Source organism: Lontra canadensis, unplaced genomic scaffold (genome assembly GCF_010015895.1).
Source record: "Lontra canadensis isolate GAN:19392208 unplaced genomic scaffold, GSC_riverotter_1.0 scaffold17, whole genome shotgun sequence".
Lineage (NCBI taxonomy): Eukaryota > Metazoa > Chordata > Mammalia > Carnivora > Mustelidae > Lontra > Lontra canadensis.
Window position 1 is genome coordinate 19,550,472 of NW_022631011.1, and position 12,995 is coordinate 19,563,466.

Genomic DNA, 12,995 nt, shown 5'->3' on the forward strand with positions numbered 1-12,995 from the left:
GAATATTGAAAATCAAAGACCTTTCAGTCTGGGAAGGAGATAAAAGCTTTAATAACAGCCATGTGCCAAACAAAGGAAGGACTTCACAGGAATTTGGTCTAGAACCAAGGCAAAGACAAACAATAAAAAGGTTGAAGAATGGAGCTGGCAGGAGCAAGTCCAATGGTCCCTGGCCAACTGCATGGAGGAATAGGACAAGACTCTGTCCAGACCTTGGAGATGAAGGACACAGGTTTCAGGCCTTCAGAATCTTGCCCCATCAGTAAAATGATATGAGCATGCTTTGCTGGTATATGTGTATTTATTTGTTTGTAAGTTATACATCTTTACCATAGTGATGATATAGCATATAAAAAATAAACACAAATACAGACTTAAAAAAAAGAGAGAAACTAAATGTAAAAAGAAGTTCTAATGTTTTTCTGTTAGTATTGTCTGAGAGACCAGCCAATATCTTGGGAGGGGCAGAGAGATAAGATCAGAACAAGGGCCAGAAAACTGCCCTGGGCAGTCCTTGGGAATTTTCAGGAGAATCTCTGTTGGGGGTGGTCCTTGAAAAGGGAACAGCAATTTCTGTTTTCAGTTCCTGCTGATTTCTTGTGGGCTAGCTGGCTGATATTAATATGCTCTTTCCAGTTGAATCTTTAGGAGCTATCATGGGTGGGGTTAATTAATGGGGAGGCTGATACCGTAAGCAATGTATATTGGCATAATCTTGGAAGGGAGAGATTTGGTGTGAGTGTGCTCAGGACAAGGCACAGACCAGAAAAGAATCTAATCGTGCCTGTGTTCTTTTTTTTTTTTTTAAAGACTTTATTTATTTGACAGACAGAAATCACAAGTAGGCAGAGAGGCAGGCAGAGAGAGAGGGGGGAAGCAGGCTCCCTGCCGAGCAGAGAGCCCAATGCGGGGCTCGATCCCAGAACCCTGGGATCATGACCTGAGCGGAAGGCAGAGGCTTTAACCCACTGAGCCACCCAGGCGCCCCTGGTGCCTGTGTTCTGATGACAAAGTGTGCCATGAAGTAGCAAGGGCTTTTCCTCTTTTCCTTTTGGGGTCGGTGGTAAGAAGAATGGGGCGCTCATGTTCCGTTTCTCCTTCTAGAAGATTATTAAAGAGAAAGGACTCTATTAGAGTCTGTTGAACAGGCAAATAATAACCTTTGTAATTGGCATTGATTGGTGTCTTAGATCCAGTCTGTGCCATCTTATGAACAGGGAAGGTAGGATGACCACACAGAAGTTTTCCTCTGCAAGTGTCTAAGTAGGTCGGAAGCTGTGTCAATCTAAGTCTAAAGCCTTGTGAGGTATCTTTCCAACTGGAAAGAATTTTTCTAGGAGTACTCTTCTAACCAACTTGACTTTCTTCCTATTAGGTTTTGAATTTCAAACGTACATAAGAGAAAATTTGCCCAAATTTTTTAATATTTTTGCACTCATGCTCCCATGGGGACCTCAGGTGTGAAGGGTTAATCATTGGTTAATCCCTGGTTCATTCATGACCTCTCTTTATTTTACTGATTTTTCACCTTCATTTCTTTACCTAGTTCCCATTCCCCTGACCCTCTTTTCTGTAGACACTCACTCTAATGTGTTACAATCACTCTATATTGCTTATGTATTTCTCTAGTGATCTTGACCTAGTTTACTCCTGGTCTGCATTACCACAAAAAGCCCTGTGATGAATACTCGTGTTCATGTAATTTTATAAACCTGTGTTAGACTTTTTGTAGGATTGATGAGTCATGAGGTGTATGTTTATTTAATTTTGTTAAATAATGACAAATTGTTTGCAGAAGATCTGTACTCATTTATATTCTCCTGTTTTCCTATATCTCTAACAATCTGATGACCATAAGAGATAGCTAATTGTTTAAATTTGTGTTTATGTGATTATTAGTGAATATATCTTTTTCTATACTTGTGTCATGGATACTGTGATGTGTTGCCCAGATCCTCCTTCAGGAATGGACTTAATTCCTCCATCTGGGAATGCTTTTGTTTGGTGGCTATCAGCTGTCAGCCCATACCAGAAATTATCCTTGGGAGAAGAGAGCTGCCTTGTCCAGGTTCATGTGCCCTTTCCAGAAGCAGTCTGCATCCAATAACTGGTTTATTTGGAAGCACAGGCCCAAACTTTTCATCCTAACACGGGACAACTCAGAAGGACCAGCCTACCTACAAAGTTCTTTATGGGATCAGGTGAAATTTTTGCTGAGACTGAGTTGCAGACCATTTGCTCCCTCTGTTAATCTGCCTTCTTCCTTTCTTTCACATGTGTTATCTCAAGAACGTTTTCTAATGAATTTTCTTCATGCTAATCTCCATTTCAGTATCTTCTTTCTTAGGAACACAATCTTCAACAGTCATGCCCAAAGTAGGGTAGTTTGAGAAAGCACAAACTAAGAGAGGATTCTAGGGCTAGATTTTCCTCTGGCCTGCTGGCATTGAGTGCCACATCCCTCCCATTGTGGTAGTGGATCAGGATGAGACTGATCCTGTAAAAGGTAGCAGTGAAACTGTTAAAGTTTTTGTCACTCCTCAACTATGGATGTACCAATGAAAAGAAAGGCACTAGTGGGTACAATGCAGCCAACATTTAAAAAATATGGAGGAAATGATAATCATATGAATGATTAAATTAGATGGCTATTGTCAGGGGAAACTGGTGCTTTAGAAAAAGATAATAAATGGTCAAGATTGGTTAATCAATAATTAAAGGCTAAGTATGAAAAGGAAGGCCTTTTTGGCTGCTGGAAAGCAGAAAAAGCCAAAGTCCAGACCCAGGACTCAAACATAAAAGTAGGGGAAACTCCAAAGATATTTTAAACTGCAATCTAGACAGGTCTACTGTGCCAAGACAAGAGTACAGATTGGAAAAGGATGGGACCATGAAATATCTTGGTTGAGAGAACTCTCTCTATTTAATTGGAAAAACAGATAACTAGAACTGGGTTTACTGAGAGTAATAAGGATGATAGCATCACAAAATACTAGAGGCCTGAAGCACCTGGGTTAGAGACACTGGCATGGCTGCATTTAACCATCAGAAGCAAGTCAGACATGATTGCTGAAATGAGTGGCAGATCAGAGTGGCAGTCAGGGACTTGGCAGAACATAGCATGGGTTCCATTTCTGTGTGGTAAGAGCTACCTAGCAGGGAAAGCCAAACTCCGTAACTGTTATTATTTTATTAAAATAAAAATGAGGGGCACTGGCTGGCTCAGTGGTTAAAGCCTCTACCTTCAGCTCTAGTCATGATCCCAGGGTTCTGGGATTGAGCCCCACATTGGGCTCTCTACTCAGCAGGAAGCCTGCTTCCCTCTCTCTCTCTCTCTCTCTCTGCCTATCTCTCTGCCTACTTGTGATCTCTGTCTGTCAAATAAATAAATAAAACTAAATAAATAAATAAATAAAAATGAAATAAAAAATGCAACCTTGGAAGGTCAGGGGGTAGGTGGAATTTTGTGTCTCTCTTAAAGATCTATATAATTCAGAAGTCATCCCCATGATACTCCCATTTAATTCCCAAGTCTGGCACTTGCAAAGACCAGATGGACTCTGAAGGATGACAGTGGACTAGTACAAGTGCCACCAAGTGTAGTTTCATTGCTTCCAGACTGCCACATGTGGTATCTTTTCTAAAGGAGTTTACTATTGGCCTGAGACATGTAGGATGCAGCCTTCGGTCTGGTAGTACATTCTGTTTCAGCTCAATCAGAAAGGAAGATCAGAAACAGTTTGCATTCCCTTGAAACAAAAAGTAGTATTCATGTACAGTTTATAAAGACAAATGTTAATAGCCATCTCTTTGTCATAATATAGTCTGAAGAGACCCACACTGTCTGGACATCCTGCAGAACATACTTTTCTATTACATCAATGATATTATGCTAACTTGACTAGATGTAGCAAGAAACAGTAAGTACATTGGAAACCACATTAAGACATTTGCTTAAGAGAGTATGAGATGAACACTGTGAAGATCCAGGGACTGACTAATCATCTTAGTGAAATTTCAGGAAGGCAGTGGTCTGGAACATGCTAGGACTTTCCATCCCAGAGTAACAAAAACAACAATAATTATTGCATCTCATATTTCCCATCACAAAGAAAGAAATACAATGGCTTCTCTTTGGGCTTGATGGCCATGTCTTCCCCAGGAAAGGCTGTCAGCTTTGCATGAGGCCCAGACCAGAAAAAAAAAAGCTCGGTAGCAGGTCCAGGATGCTAGGCAAGCAGTCCTACCAAGTTGGGATATACAATTCAGCTTATCCTGTAATTTTAGAGGTATCTGATGCAGGAAAAGATGCTCTGTGGATTTTACGGCAATCCCTAGAGTTCCAGAGCAAGGGCATGCCATCTATAGTGAATAATTATATGCCACTCAAAAATTAGCTCCTAGCCAGCTGCTGGACTCTGGTAGGGATGGAGCACCTGACAATATGTAATCAAGTGACCATGTGGCCAGCACTTCCCATTATGAGATAGGATTTGTCAGACCTACCAAGTCATAAAGTTGGACAAGCCCATCAGCTCTCCATTGTAAGATGGAAATGATACATCTGGGGTCCAGCCCAAGCAGAGCCAGAAGGCCAAGTAAGTTGTGCAAGCAGGTGTTCCAGACTGTCATGTCATCCACATTGTCACACTAGCACCTCTCTCTTAGGTCACAATCATGGGAAAATGGTTAAGTCTCTCATGAACAGCTGACAAAGGAAGAAAAAACCTGAGCTGGGTTCACAAATGGATTGGCTTAGTATATTTGTAAACTGTGGTGGTTTAAAAATATGTCTGGAAATTCTTTGACATTTTATGAGCCTCCATCTTGATGCTATCAAGAGATAAGAGTCCAATTCTCATCTTGAATACAGGTTGGCCTTAGTCACTCAGTTCTAACCAATGGAATAATGTGGAAGTGATGCTGATTTCCTAGGCTAGGTCATAAAAGGTGCTATATTTCCCTCCTGGATTTTCCTTCTTCTTGAGATGCTTGCTCTTGAACCTAGATACTATGCTTTAAGAAAGCGAAATATTCTTATTAAAAGGCCATGTATAGGTCTTGCAGCTGCTTTAGCAGCTGAGGTCCCAGCCAACAGCCAGCAGCAACTGTCAGACATGTGAATAAAAAGACTTCTCATGATTCTGTTCCCTAGATTAAAGCTGTCTCACTTGTTCCCACCAAGTTCTGCTCAAATTTTAGATATGTGAGAGGAAGTCCTGTTATTTTGAGCTACTACATTTGGGTTAACTGGCTTAATCATGGATAGCTTTAAAATGTAGTTGTGAGGGAAAATCTTCCTAATGGACTTAATTTTGGGTGGTGCATCTGGTCTTTATTGAGGAAGAGAAATGGCCCAAGGTTTAAGTATATATGGATTTATGTGCAGTAGCAAATGACTTGGCCAGTGTGTCAGGGACCCGCTCTGAAAGAGAATGCTTGGAGGACTGGGAACATGATCTGGGATAGAGGCATGTGAGCTGACATAGGGGAGTGAGTGTGAAAAGTACAAATCTTATAATACGCTAATGCCCACCAGAGTAGCATCTACCACAGAGAAAGCACTAAACAATCAAGCTGACACAATAATTTGGCCAGGTGGTGTCAACTAGCCTTTGTCATCGGCTACCACAGTGATGGCACAGTGGACACACAAATGAAATAACCATGGTGACAGGGAAGGAGGCTATGCATGGGCTCAGTAGGCTGGGCTCTTACACACTAAGGCTGTTCTAACTACTGTCACTGTTGTACGTTTGAGCTGCCGGCATTAAAAACCAACAACGAAGCCCCCAGTTTTGGAACTGTCTCTTGAAGTATGATCTGATGGCAAGTTGAGTATCTTAAACCTCCACCCCAAAAGGATATCAGTTCATTTTTACTAGAATGTGCACATACTCTTTTTCCCTTGTAGTCCATGCCTGTGCCACTGTGTGAGGATTTAGAGTCTTTGATCCACCTACACGGATCCCACATCCTCACATCAGACCTATGAGCTTTGCTTCAGCGGGAAGTAGGGCTTCTATTACAGAATCCAGAGAGGAAGAAGGTATTTAAGATTCAGAAGTTTCACCTGGGTATGTCTTTACTATGTTGCCCAATTCTGATGTAAACGAGCACTTACAGCTGCAACAGAAAGACTTTTGAGCAGGAGTTTAGGCCCTTCAATAATGAGAGTCTGGGTCACCCCTCAGGTAAGTCACCTAGAGCAGGAGAGTCTCTGAGAGTGAAAGGAATCTAGAATAGAGAGTAAAGAAGGGAAAAAATGAGAATCCTTTGGTGCCCTAAGACAAATTGCAGTTGTAGAACTGTGGGTCATCCCACTAATCTCCCTGTCTTATATTTCTTGCAGGAAAAAAAGGCCCACCAGAATGCTGGAGTTGCTGCTTGCAGAACTTATAAAAAGTGGTATGAGGGATGGACCATAGCAGATGTTGTGATATGCCATGTGGCTCATGCTTCAAGACCGAAGGACTTATTCCCCCAAGTTCCTGGGAGTTCTGCTGGTCATTGGCCTTCAGCAATCAGCACTTTTTTTTGGTAAGTGCCCTTGGCTGAAGAGTGTTACCTTGCCCAAAGTCACCACTTCCCAGAAGAGTCCTCATTCAGTGAGTGGTAAATGTAGGCATATCAAGTCTAGTCCTTTTGTCCCAATTCAAGACAATTCTGAAGTCGTCTATTCTAGTTATCTATCAAAAAGATAGAGAGATATATCAAATCACTGCTGCAGGCATTCTGTGGCTCAGGAATTTGGTAGAGGATCAAAGGGAAGTTATGATCTAGGGTCTCTCAAGTGATTTCTGTCAGACGGTGGCTGGAGCTATAAAACAGAGGGCTAAGATCACTGGAGTTTGGCTGAGCATCTCTGTCTCTCTCTTTGTGTAATCTCAGGGTCTTGCCATTTGCTTTCTTCATATGGGTTAGTTGGGGCTCTCTCATAACACGGTTGTCTCCGACTAGTCAGATTGCTTATGTGGCAGCTAAATACTTCAAGAATGAATATTCAAACAAATAGTCTAAAAGCTACATTTCCTTTTATTACCTAGCCTTGGAATACATGTATTCACTATTTTCTGTTGACTGATATGGTCAGAAAAGCTTACTAGTGTTCAAGGAGAGAGGATGTAGACCCTTCTTTTCTATGGGAGGAGTATCATGGTCACCTTATGAAAACATGTGGCATAGGAGATTGCAGGCATTTTTGGAAAATAGAATCTGCCACACTATTCTAGCTTTGGAGCTCTCACCAGGTGGCCATATGGACTAAATTGTGTCCTAGCCCTCTACCCCCCCAAATTCATATCTTGAAGCCCTTATCTCTTGTGTGACTATATTTGGAGATAGGGATTTTAGGATGAATTAAGGTTAAATGAAGCCATAACAGTGGAGTCCTAATCCTATAGTATTCCTGGCCTTATAAGCAGAGGAAGAGAGATATCTTATTCTCTGCACATAACTCAGATCAAAGGCTGTGTGAGGACAGAAAGAAGGCAGCTGTCTACAAACCTAAAAGAGAGCTCTTATTAGAAACCGCCTTGCCTGACCTTTATCTGGGACTTGTAGATCTAGAACTATAAGAAAATAAATTTCTGTTGTCTAAGACACCCAATGTATGGTAATTTGTTATGGTAACCTAGCAGACTGAGATGGATGGGCTGAGTCATTTGTTGAGTTTGCACCATAGATCCACTTCTCCCTCTTCCCAATCCTTCTGTCTTTTCCACGGTGGTGTTTATCCTGATAGCAATTCCTGATAAACTTTCGATTATAACTTTCATCACCTAGTCTGTCTTCCAAAAAACCTGACCTGCAACAACCTGATTTAGGTTTCTCCTCTTGTGAACCACATGATAATGTTCTGTGCTCATTTTATCTACTGTTTCCTACCCTTTTCTTATTAATTTCCAGGAGTTCATAGTGTAATTCTAAATATTAATCCTGTTTAAGTTTAGAGATTACAAATATTTTTCCCAAACTGTCATCTGTCCATTAACTTTGTTTATGATGATTTTTATTTTATAGACATCTAGATGTTTTATGCTTTGAGCATCTACTTTAACAGGTCCTTCCTTATCCCTAAGTTTCAAAAATGTTCTTTACATTTTCTTCTATTACTTTATAATTTTATCTTTCTTCATTAGATCTTTGTACCATTTGGCATCCACTTTGAGTATGGCATATGTAGAAATTCTAGACTATTTTTCTTTCTAGATTGTACATTTTCCCTATATTATTTCCCTTTTAAAAATTATATTCAATTAGCCAACATAGAATACAACATTAATTTTTTATTAGATTTTGATTTATTTTTCTTTTCCCCTGAGAACTTTTATATTCTATTGATCAATATTCTTTTACCATTTTTTTAAAGAAAGTTTTTTATGATAAAGCATGCTCCTTTTTCCCTGATCATCTTTTTTTCAAAATTGAACTGGCTATTGGTGTACTTTTTTTATTCTACAAACATTTTAGAATAAATCTGTAGAGTTCCTAAAAAATTTCCTGATGGGCATTTTTTTTTTTTTTTTTGACAGAGAGAAAGCACAAGTAGGCAAAGAGGCAGGCAGACAGAGATGGAGAAGCAGGCTCCCCACTGAGTAGAAAGCCCAATGAGGGGCTCAATCCCAGGACCCTTAGGCCATAACTGGAGCCGAAGGCAAAGGCTTACCCCACTGAGCCCCCCAGGTGCCTCTCTGCTGGGCAGTTTTATTATAATTACCTTGCATGTGAAGATTAATTGGAGAGCGTTGATATCTTCAGTGTTAACTCGTTCTATCAATGAACATTGTATAACTCTTCATCTATTCAGGTTACTAAAATGCTGCCAACTGTGGTAGAACTGAGACTTCTTATCTAGTGATAATGCTATTATTCCCTGCTATTCATTTATAAAGGCATACTTAGGAGACCTAAGCAGATTTAGAAGCCCACAGTGTTCATCTGATACTTTTTCTAGAAATAATAAATAGATAAGTAGTCTCCCATAGTTATTTAAAACCTATTTTATAATTAATAAAGGATAAGCAGTTGATAAAAAGAAAAAGACTGTGAGCAATGCCTTTTGAAAACACAAATCCAAATGTTCGTTTTTTTTTTTTTTTTACATATAATTTTAAAATTTTTTTGTAAACATATAATGTATTACTAGTCCCAGGGGTACAGGTCTGTGAATCGCCAGGTTTACACACTTCACAGCACTCACCATAGCACATACCCTCCCCAATGTCCATAACCCCACCACCCTCTCGCTACCCCCTCCCCCTGGCAAACTTCAGTTTGTTTTGTGAGATTAAGAGTATCTTATGGTTTGTCTCCCTCCGGATCCCATCTTGTTTCATTTATTCTTTTCCTACCCTCCCAACTCCCCACGTTGCATCTCCACTTCCTCATACCAGGGAGATCACATGATAGTTGTCTTTCTTTGACTGACTTATTTCACGAAGCATAATAACCTCTAGTTCCATCCACGCCGTCTCCAAATGGCAAGATTTCATTTCTTTTGATGGCTGCATAGTATCCCATTGTATATATTTATATAATACATCTTCTTTATCCATTCATCTGTTGATGGACATCTAGGTTCTTTCCCTAGTTTGGCTATTGTGGACATTGCTGCTATAAACATTTGGGTGCATGTGCCCCTTTGGAGCACTACGTTTGTATCTTTAGGGTAAATACCCAGTAGTGCAATTGCTGGGTCATAGGGTAGCTCTATTTTCAACTTTTTGAGGAACCTCCATGCTTTTTTCCAGAGTGGTTGCACCAGCTTGCATTCCCACCAACAGTGTAGGAGGGTTCCCCTTTCTCCGCATCCTCGCCAGCATCTGTCATTTCCTGACTTGTTAATTTTAGCCATTTTGACTGGTAAGAGGTGGTATCTCATTGTGGTTTTGATTTGTATTTCCCTGATGCCGAGTGATGTGGAGCACTTTTTCATGTGTCTGTTGGCCATCTGGATGTTTTCTTTGCAGAAATGTCTGTTGATGTCTTCTGCCCATTTCTTGACTGGATTATTTCTTCTTTGGGTGTTGAGTTCGATAAGCTCTTTATAGATTTTGGATACTAGCCCTTTATCTGATATGTTGTTTGCAAATATCTTCTCCCATTCTGTCAGTTGTCTTTTGGTTTTGTTAACTGTTTCCTTTGCTGTGCAGAAGCTTTTGATCTTGATGAAGTCCCAATAGTTCATTTTTGCCCTTGTTTCCCTTGCCTTTGGCAATGTTCCTAGGAAGAAGTTGCTGAGGTTGAGGTTGAAGAGGTTGCTGCCTGTGTTCTCCTCAAGGATTTTGATGGATTCCTTTCTCACATTGAGGTCCTTCATCCATTTTGAGTCTATTTTCATGTGTGGTGTAAGGAAATGGTCAAGTTTCATTTTTCTGCATGTGGCCGTCCAATTTTCACAACACCATTTGTTGAAGAGACTGTCTCTTTTCCATTGGACATTCTTTCCTGCTTTGTTGAAGATTAGTTGACCATAGAGTTGAGGGCCTATTTCTGGGCTCTCTATTCTGTTTCATTCATCTATGTTTCTGCTTTTGTGCCCGTACCATACTGTCTTGATGATGACAGCTTTGTAATAGTGCTTGAAGTCTGTAATTGTGATACCACCAACTTTGGCTTTCTTTTTCAATATTCCTCTGGCTATTCAATGTCTTTTCTGGTTTCATATAAATTTTAGGATTATTTGTTCCATTTCTTTGAAAAAAATGGATGGTATTTTGATAGGGATTGCATTAAATGTGTAGATTGCTTTAGGTAGCATAAACATTTTCACAATATTTGTTCTTCCAATCCATGAACATGGAACATTTTTCCATTTTTTTGTGTCTTCCTCAATTTCTTTCATGAGTACTTTATAGTTTTCTGTGTATAGATTCTTTGCCTCTTTGGTTAGGCTTATTCCTAGGTATCTTGTGGTTTTGGGTGCAATTATAAAAGGGATTGACTCCTTAATTTCTCTTTCTTCTGTCTTCTTGTTGGTGTAGAGAAATGCAGCTGATTTCTGTGCATTGATTTTATATCCTGACACTTTACTAAATTCCTGTATAAGTTCTAGCAGATTTGGAGGGGAGTCTTTTGGGTTTTCCACATATAGTATCATATCATCTGCAAAGAGTGATAGTTTGACTTCTTCTTTGCCGATTTGGATGCTTTTAATTTCTTTTTGTTGTCTGATTGCTGAGGCTAGGACTTCAAGTACTATGTTGAAAAACAGTGGTGATAATGGACATCCCTGCTGTGTTCCTGACCTTAGCGGAAAAGCTCTCAGTATTTCTCCATTGAGAATGATATTTGTGGTGGGTTTTTCATAGATGGCTTTGATGATATTGAGGTATGTGCCCTCTATCCCTACACTTTGAAAAGTTTTTTTTTTTTTTAAGATTTTATTTATTTATTTGACAGACAGAGATCACAAGTAGGCAGAGAGGCAGGCAGAGAGAGAGAGAGGAGAAAACAGGCTCCCTGCTGAGCCTAGAGCCTGATGCAGGACCTGATCCCAGGACCCTGGGCTCATGACCTGAGCCAAAGGCAGAGGCTTTAACCCACTGAGCCACCCAAGTGCCCCTGAAAAGTTTTGATCAGGAAGGGATGCCGTACGTTGTCAAATGCTTTTTCAGCATCTATTGAGAGTATCATATGGTTCTTGTTCTTTCTTTTATTAATGCATTGTATCACATTGATTGATTTGCAGATGTTGAACCAACCCTGTGCCTTGGAATAAATCCCCCTTGGTCGTGGTGAATAATCATTTTAATGTCCTGTTGGATCCTACTGACTAGTATTTTGGCGAGAATTTTCGCATCTGTGTTCATCAAGGATATTGGTCTGTAATTCTCTTTTTCGATGGGATCCTTGTCTGGTTTTGAGATCAAGGTAATGCTTGCCTCATAAAATGAGTTTGGAAGTTTTCCTTCCATTTTTATTTTTTGGAACAGTTTCAGGAGAATAGGTATTAATTCTTCTTTAAATGTTTGGTAGAATTCCCCTGGGAAGCCGTCTGGCCCTGGGCTCTTGTTTGGAGATTTTTGATGACTGTTTCAATCTCCTTTCTGGCTAGGGTTCTGTTCAGGTTTTCTATTTCTTCCTGGTTCAGTTGTGGTAGTTTATACATCTCTAGAAATGCATCCATTTCTTCCAGGTTGTCACATTTGCTGGCATGTAGTTGCTCATGATATATTCTTCTAATTGTTTGTATTTCTTTGGTGTTGGTTGTGATCTCTCCTCTTTCATTCATGATTGTATTAATTTGGGTCCTTTCTCTTTTCTTTTTGATAAGTCTGGACAGGGGTTTATCAATCTTATTAATTCTTTCAAAGAACCAGCTCCTAGTTTTGTTGATTTGTTCTACTGTTCTTTTGGTTTCTATTTCATTGGTTTCTGCTCTGACCTTTATGATTTCTCTTCTCCTGCTGGGTTTAGGCTTTCTTTGTTGTTCTTTCTCCAGCTCCTTTAGGTGTAGGGTTAGGTTGTGTATTTGAGACCTTTCTTGTTTCTTGAGAAAGGCTTGTATCACTATATATTTTCCTCTCAGCACTGCTTTTGGTGTGTCCCACAGATTTTGAACCATTGTGCTTTCATTATCATTTGTTTCCATGAATTTTTTCAATTCTTCATTAATTTCCCCGTTGACCAATTCGTTCTTTAGAAGGATGCTCTTTAGTCTCCATGTATTTGGGTTCTTTCCAAATTTCCTCTTGTGATTGAGTTCTGGCTTCAGAGCTTTGTGGTCTGAAAATATGCAGGGAATGATCCCAGTCTTTTGGTACTGGTTCAGACCTGATTTGTGACCCAGGATGTGTTCTATTCTGGAGAATGTTCCATGTGCACTAGAGAAGAATGTGTATTCTGTTGCTTTGGGATGGAATGTTCTGAATATATCTGTGATGTCCCTCTGGTCCAGTGTGTCATTTAAGGCCTGTATTTCCTTGTTGATCTTTTGCTTGGATGATCTGTCCATTTCAGTGAGGGGAGTGTTAAAGTCCCCTACTATTATT